Source organism: Pteropus medius, unplaced genomic scaffold, assembly GCF_902729225.1.
Source record: "Pteropus medius unplaced genomic scaffold, Ma_sr-lr_union100, whole genome shotgun sequence".
Lineage (NCBI taxonomy): Eukaryota > Metazoa > Chordata > Mammalia > Chiroptera > Pteropodidae > Pteropus > Pteropus medius.
Genome location: NW_024346065.1, coordinates 3,920,949 through 3,927,109, shown reverse-complemented (window position 1 = coordinate 3,927,109; position 6,161 = coordinate 3,920,949). Strand labels below are relative to the sequence as shown.

At 38.5% G+C, this 6,161-nt stretch overlaps 2 pseudogenes; one reads left to right on the top strand and one right to left on the bottom strand.

The window, feature by feature from the left end:
- Positions 1-3,976: 3,976 nt before the first annotated feature.
- LOC120612842 (uncharacterized) lies at positions 3,977-4,095 on the bottom strand (annotated as a pseudogene).
- Positions 4,096-4,697: 602 nt separating this feature from the next.
- On the top strand, positions 4,698-4,809 carry LOC120612837 (uncharacterized; annotated as a pseudogene).
- The last annotated feature ends 1,352 nt before the right edge of the window (positions 4,810-6,161 follow it).

Genomic DNA, 6,161 nt, shown 5'->3' with positions numbered 1-6,161 from the left:
GCCCCCACCCTCTGGTAACCACTAGTCTATTATCCATGTCCATAAGTCTGTTTGTTTGTTGCTTTTAGGTTTATATCCCATACATAAGTGATATCATGTGATTTGCAACTTTTTCTGTCTGGCTTGTTTTGCTTACCATGATTATCTCGAGGTCCATCCATGTCACAAATGGCTGTATTTCATCTCTTCTTATGGCTGAGTAATATTCCATTGTATATATGTACCACGGCTTCTTTAGCCAATCATCTATGGTAGGACACTTCGGTTGCTTCCATGTCCTGTCCGCCGTGAACATCGGTGTGCAAATATCTTTTCGGATATGGGTTTTTAAGTCTTTGGGGGTAAAAACCCAGTAGAGGGATTGCTGAATCATATGGTAGATCAATTCTTAGATATTTGAGGAACCTCCATACTATTTTGCATAGTGGATGTACCAATTTGCAGTCCCACCAGCAGTGTATGAGGGTTCCTTTTTCTCTGCATCCTCTCTAACATTTGTTATTACTTGTCCTGTTGATTATAGCAATTCTAACAGGTGTGAAATGACATCTCATTGTGGTTTTGATTTGCACTTTCCTAATAGCTAGCGATGTTGAGCATCTTTTCATATGTTCGTTGGCCATTTGTATGTCTTCTTGGGAGAAATGTTTATTCAGGTCCTCTGCCCATTTTTTAATTGGATTTTTTGTTGTTATTGAGTTGTATGAGTTCTTTGTATATTTTGGATATTAAGCTCTTATCAGATGTGTTTCTTGCAAATATATTTCCCCATTCAGATGGATGTCTCTTTACCTTGTTGACGGTTTCTTTTGCTGTACAGCAGCGTTTTAGTTTTTATGTAGTCTCATTCATTTATTTTTGCTTTTACCCCCATCGCCTTTGAGGTCAAATTCATAAAATCCTCTTGAAGTCCAAGGTCCATGAGTTTAGTGCCTATGTTTTCTTCTATGCAATTTATTGAGTAAACATCATTTTTGCTGCAATGAGAGAAAGCAATCTAGAAAAGGTTTTCTAGGGGTGAAAAAACAGGAACAATGCTGCTGTACACCATCAGAAAAGTTGCTGCCTTCAGCCCATGGTGTTGTGATTTTCTTCAGGTCTGATTTTTTATAAAGCTTTTTCTGTTAATTTATTTACTGTTAAAAAGTTTATGATTTCCACAAAGGTAATTTTTCGTTAGTATTGCCTAGTGACCTGATCTACTGTATTTTAAACTACTTCTGTTGCAATATTGTTTTTTTCTATGACAATCCCTAATAAGTTTCCCTACCAGATTGTTTAACATTATTTCTCCAGTAAACACAAACTCATCTTCCATGTGCAGAATTACTCTCCCTCCTATGTTATCCTATAATATTCTGGTATGCCCCTATAAGCCCTCCTCACTAACTTATAATAAAGATGTGTTATTCATGTTTTTGTTTTCCAGAAATGCCTAGCACAGAAAAGACTCAATATCCGTAGACCTAAATTTACATTAGCATTTTATTCAGGTCATTCACTTCCTATAGGAATGTTTCAATAAAATGGCTTGGCATCCTTTTCCTAAGACATCTAACTGAGGGGCAAATCTTTAGTAAAGGAAAAAAGATGCAGAGAAATCACAGATTAAAATAAATACAAAATTTATTGGCCATGTCTTTTGGGGACTTTGAGCATAACTGTGGAATGTTTCATTCATCCCATTCTTGATTTCATCTAACTTAGGGGTCAACAAATTACAACCTGTGGGCCTAATCCAGCCTGACACCTGTCTTTGTACACCCTGAAGATGGTTTTACATTTTTAAATGGGTAGGGGCAGGGGGAGAATCAAAAGTATATGAAATTCAAAAGTCATTATCTATCATTAAAGTTTTTTTGAAAACAGCCAATCCTTTTCATTTAATTATGGTCTATAGCTATTGTCCTGTGACAAAAGCAAGGCTGAGGAGTTGCAAAAGAGACCCACAAAAACTAAAATATTAACTTTCTGGCACTTTACAGAAAATATTTGCAAACCCCTGAGCTAATCACTTCCTAGATCTTAAACTATTCTGTGAATGCTTCATCCAACTCCCTTTGTCAGATAATAAAATAACAAGGAGGCAGGATTTGATCTTTAGTTCTAAATAGTTTATTTTATTCTAAGTATAAAACATAATTCTTATATCAAAAATGTTCAACAGGAAAAATATTTCAAAGATGAGAACACTCATGATTTCATCTCACCAAATCCACATGATTATATTTTGCTCTATTTCCTTCTTGTGGTTTTTGTCCTGAGTGTTTAATATATGTTTTTCAATGCAAAATACATCATCATTTTTAAAAACTTAGATATGAGAATGTAAAAGGCCAACCTTATTCCCTGAGGAATAACTATTTGGCTTTTTAAATAATTTCCCTTTCATGTTTTTCTACAAGCACAATTGCATTTTCAAAATATGAATCATCCTCATATATTGAATTTAGTATCATGAGTTTTCTTATTCATGAAACTTAATCATGGGCATTTTCCATGTTTCTTTGTTTTAATATATTTATGCTCAAAGTGCATACTCAGATTTGTATCTGTTTTTCCACTTCACATGACACAACTACATGCCTAGGGAAAATATTCATTTTGACCAGCTATTTTGCTTCTCTGAAAATGTCCTAAATCTCACCAGATGCTTTAAAATTCCTATTCAAAACTCCCAACGCTAAGAAAAAACTGTTGCTTCCTTGATTCTAGCTAATAGTTCTAAAGATCTTTCAAAAGAATAAGTATCCTTAGCCTCTCTTGGAATTGTATAGTTTTTTTTAAATGTTCAGTTTTGGCTCAGATTCACCCCGACATACCTATATGACTTCTTCCTATTTCTACTCCTGATTTTTTGTAGTTGTTTAATTGAGTGAGCAATAATTAAAATACCTGTGAACCCACGACTGTGATTTTAGTTCCTATATCAGTGTTTCTAAATACTAGCTATACACCAAAATCACCCAGGAAGTTTTTATAACATTTGCCTGGGGCTCTACTGGCAGAAATTCTGGTTTAATTGGTCTGGGGTGGAGCCCTCCTTGTTTGTTAGTAAGGGCTGCAGGTAATTCTAATATGCAGCCAGTATTTGAGGTGCTGACCTAGGTCTAGGAACTCACATATTTGTTCTCCATAAAATCTGTCATCTGGTTCCATGTTCCCTCCTCCAAATACTCACGTCAAACTGTAATGGCTGGAGCCCTACTGGGAAGCAGATTCGCAACACAAATCATTCTAACATCAAAGTAAATTTAAATTCAGGGTACCTAAGCATATCATCCTTACTATCCTTAATATTAACAGCTGCCATCTCTTGAACCACTGTTATGTGCCTGGAACTGTGCTAAAGACATCACACAGATCATCTCAGTCCTCACATCAACTCTTCCATGTAGGTGTTACAGCATTTTTTAAATGAGGAAACTGAGGCTTAGGAGAATCTATTCTGCCCAAAGCATCCTACTTTCTGATTTTCCTGCCAAAGCCCTACTCACAAAAGCTTGTAGCATTAGGGTGACCTAGAAACAGGAAGCCCTTCTGCTGAGTTCCAGAGTCCTGACCACGAAGGCCAGAGAAGTTTGGGGTGAGGTAGGAATTAGAATAGGCAGGACATCTCTATGTAGGGAATGAACTGAAGGAGAAATGGGGCCATATCTTTAGAGAGAAGGGGCAAAGAAGGTTAACATAAGGGCTCCTGAGAGCATTTTCTTAGGCGGAAATAGAAAGTCATTCCCACCAATTCAGAATTTGTTTTAAAAACTTAGAAATTCTTTATAGGTACATAGCATAGTGCTGATTTGATGTCCGTTTGAGCTATGAATTGATGCCCAATTTAAATTCTAGCTTTAGCTGCTATTTTTGTCCCACTTTTTTTTTCTTTCATTAGGCGAGGCAACCCTTGGTTGATTGACCTCACATTCTGCAAGGACCTTGTCAGCTTACAATCCCTTATTTATTTATTTATTTTTTTAAACGCTTAAAGCACCTGATCTTCTTAGGTGGTCTCCCATCCAAGTATTAACCAGGCCCGACCCTGCTTAGCTTCTGAGATCAGATGAGATCGAGCTTGTTCAAGGTAGCATGGCCGTGGACTATTTTTGTCCCACTTTTACCTCTACTTTCAATTATCCTCTAATTCAATGGTTCTTTAAAAGAATCATTTGGGCACTATTCCAAATGCAGATTCCCAGGGGTCTGAATATTTAACTGGCACACTAATTGGGGCCCCAATGATATTTTCCAAACAGACCTGCATTGTTTGGTTCACTCCTCCCTTTCTCACTATATCAGCAGCCATTCCCTGCTTTTCTCCTCTCTGGAGCAACCATTTCTCCTTCATTGTTAGCAGCTGTTAGTTATCTATTACTGTGTAACAAATTACCCCAAAATTTAGCAGCTTAAAAACACACTTATTATCTCTTAGTTTCTGTGAGTCAGGAATTCAGGAATGGCCTGACTGGGTGGCTCTGGCTTAGAATCTCTCATAAAGCTGAAGTCAAGCTGTTGGCTGGGGCTTCAGTCTCATCTAACGTCTCAACTGAGGGCATCTCCTTCCAAGCTCACTCATGTGACTATTGACAGGCCTCAGGTCCTTGTTGGCTGAAGACTTCAATTCCTTTCCATGTGGGCCTCTTCATAGGGCGCCTGCATGTCCTCACGAAATGGCAGCTGACTATCTCAAGAAAGAGTGATGAGTCTACAGCCATGCCACTCTGAACGAGCCCGATCCCGTCTGAAGCTAAGCAGGGTCGGGCCTGGTTAGTACTTGAATGGGAGACCACCTAGGAAGACCAGGTGCTGTAGGCGTAAAAAATAAAAAATAAGGGATTGTAAGCTGACAAGGTCCTTACAATCTGTGAGGTCAACCAAGGGTTGCCTCGCCTGAAAAAAAAAAGATGATGAGAGAGAAAACCCAAGAAGCAAGCTACAGTCTTTTTATAAACTGATCTTGGAAACGACCTACCATAATATATTAGTTTCCTAGGGCTGCTATCACAAAGTACCAAAAACTGGGTGGCTTAAAACAATAAGAATGTATTACATCACTGTTCTGGGAGCTAGAACTCCCAAATCCAGGTGTCAGCAGGCCGTGCTTCCTCTGACAGCTCTAGAAGAGGATTCTTCCTTGCCCCTTCCTAGTTTCCAGTGTTTGCCAGCGATCCTTGGTGTTCCTGGCTTGTAGATGTAGTACTCCAGTCACACGGCCATCTTCTGTGTGTCTTTATCATCTTCCCTCTGCACATCTGCCTTTGCATTCATGTTCGTATTTCCCCTTTTTATAAGGACACCAGTCATATTGGATTAGGGCCCACCCAAATGAACTCCCTTTAACTTAATTACCTCTGTAAAGACTCTATTTTCTTAATAACATATCACGAAGTATTGGAGGTTAGGACTTCAATCTGGGAGGACACAATTCAACCTAAAGCACATAGCTTCTGCCATATGCTATTGGTCATACAGTCCAACCCTGGCACAATGTGGGAGAAAACTACACAGGCTGTGAAAACAGGAAGAGGGGATGATTGGGGGTCGTCTTGGAGGTTAACTACCCCAACACTTCCTGCTTCACTTAGATAATAGAAATTATCAGGCCACCATTGCCTCAATTTCTCTCCCCTCTATTTTCAAATTACCCTGTACCATCACTCATCTTCTTCTCCTTGTCTGCCTCAGAAAAAGAAGTTCAATTTCTTTTTAAGGCTTCAGTTCTTCAAGCACGAGATCCCAGACATTATTCCATCAATTCTTTTCCTCTCTCCTTTTTTTTTTTATCTATTTCAAGTCTCACTCTTCCCTACCTCTTTAATGCTTAACTGCCAAACATGCTTACTTTTCTTCTTTAAAAAAAAAAAAAATCCTCCTACCTATGCCATTTTTCAAGCTGCCCCATCTACCTTTCCTAAGCCGACATATTTCTTAACAGAGCAGGTAGTCTACACTCCAAGTTGCCCCTTTCTCAAACTCTCATTCATCTCCAGCCAGACTTCCACTCCACCTCTCCACTGAAACTGTTCTCACTGTTCATCATCAACCTAATTGCAAAATCCAGTGGCCTCTTTACAATTCACATTCTCCTTAATAAAACCTGCCATTCATCTCTCCCTTACTATATGTCAGGCATAGTGCTGGGAACTTTGCATTTATTAGTCTGTTCA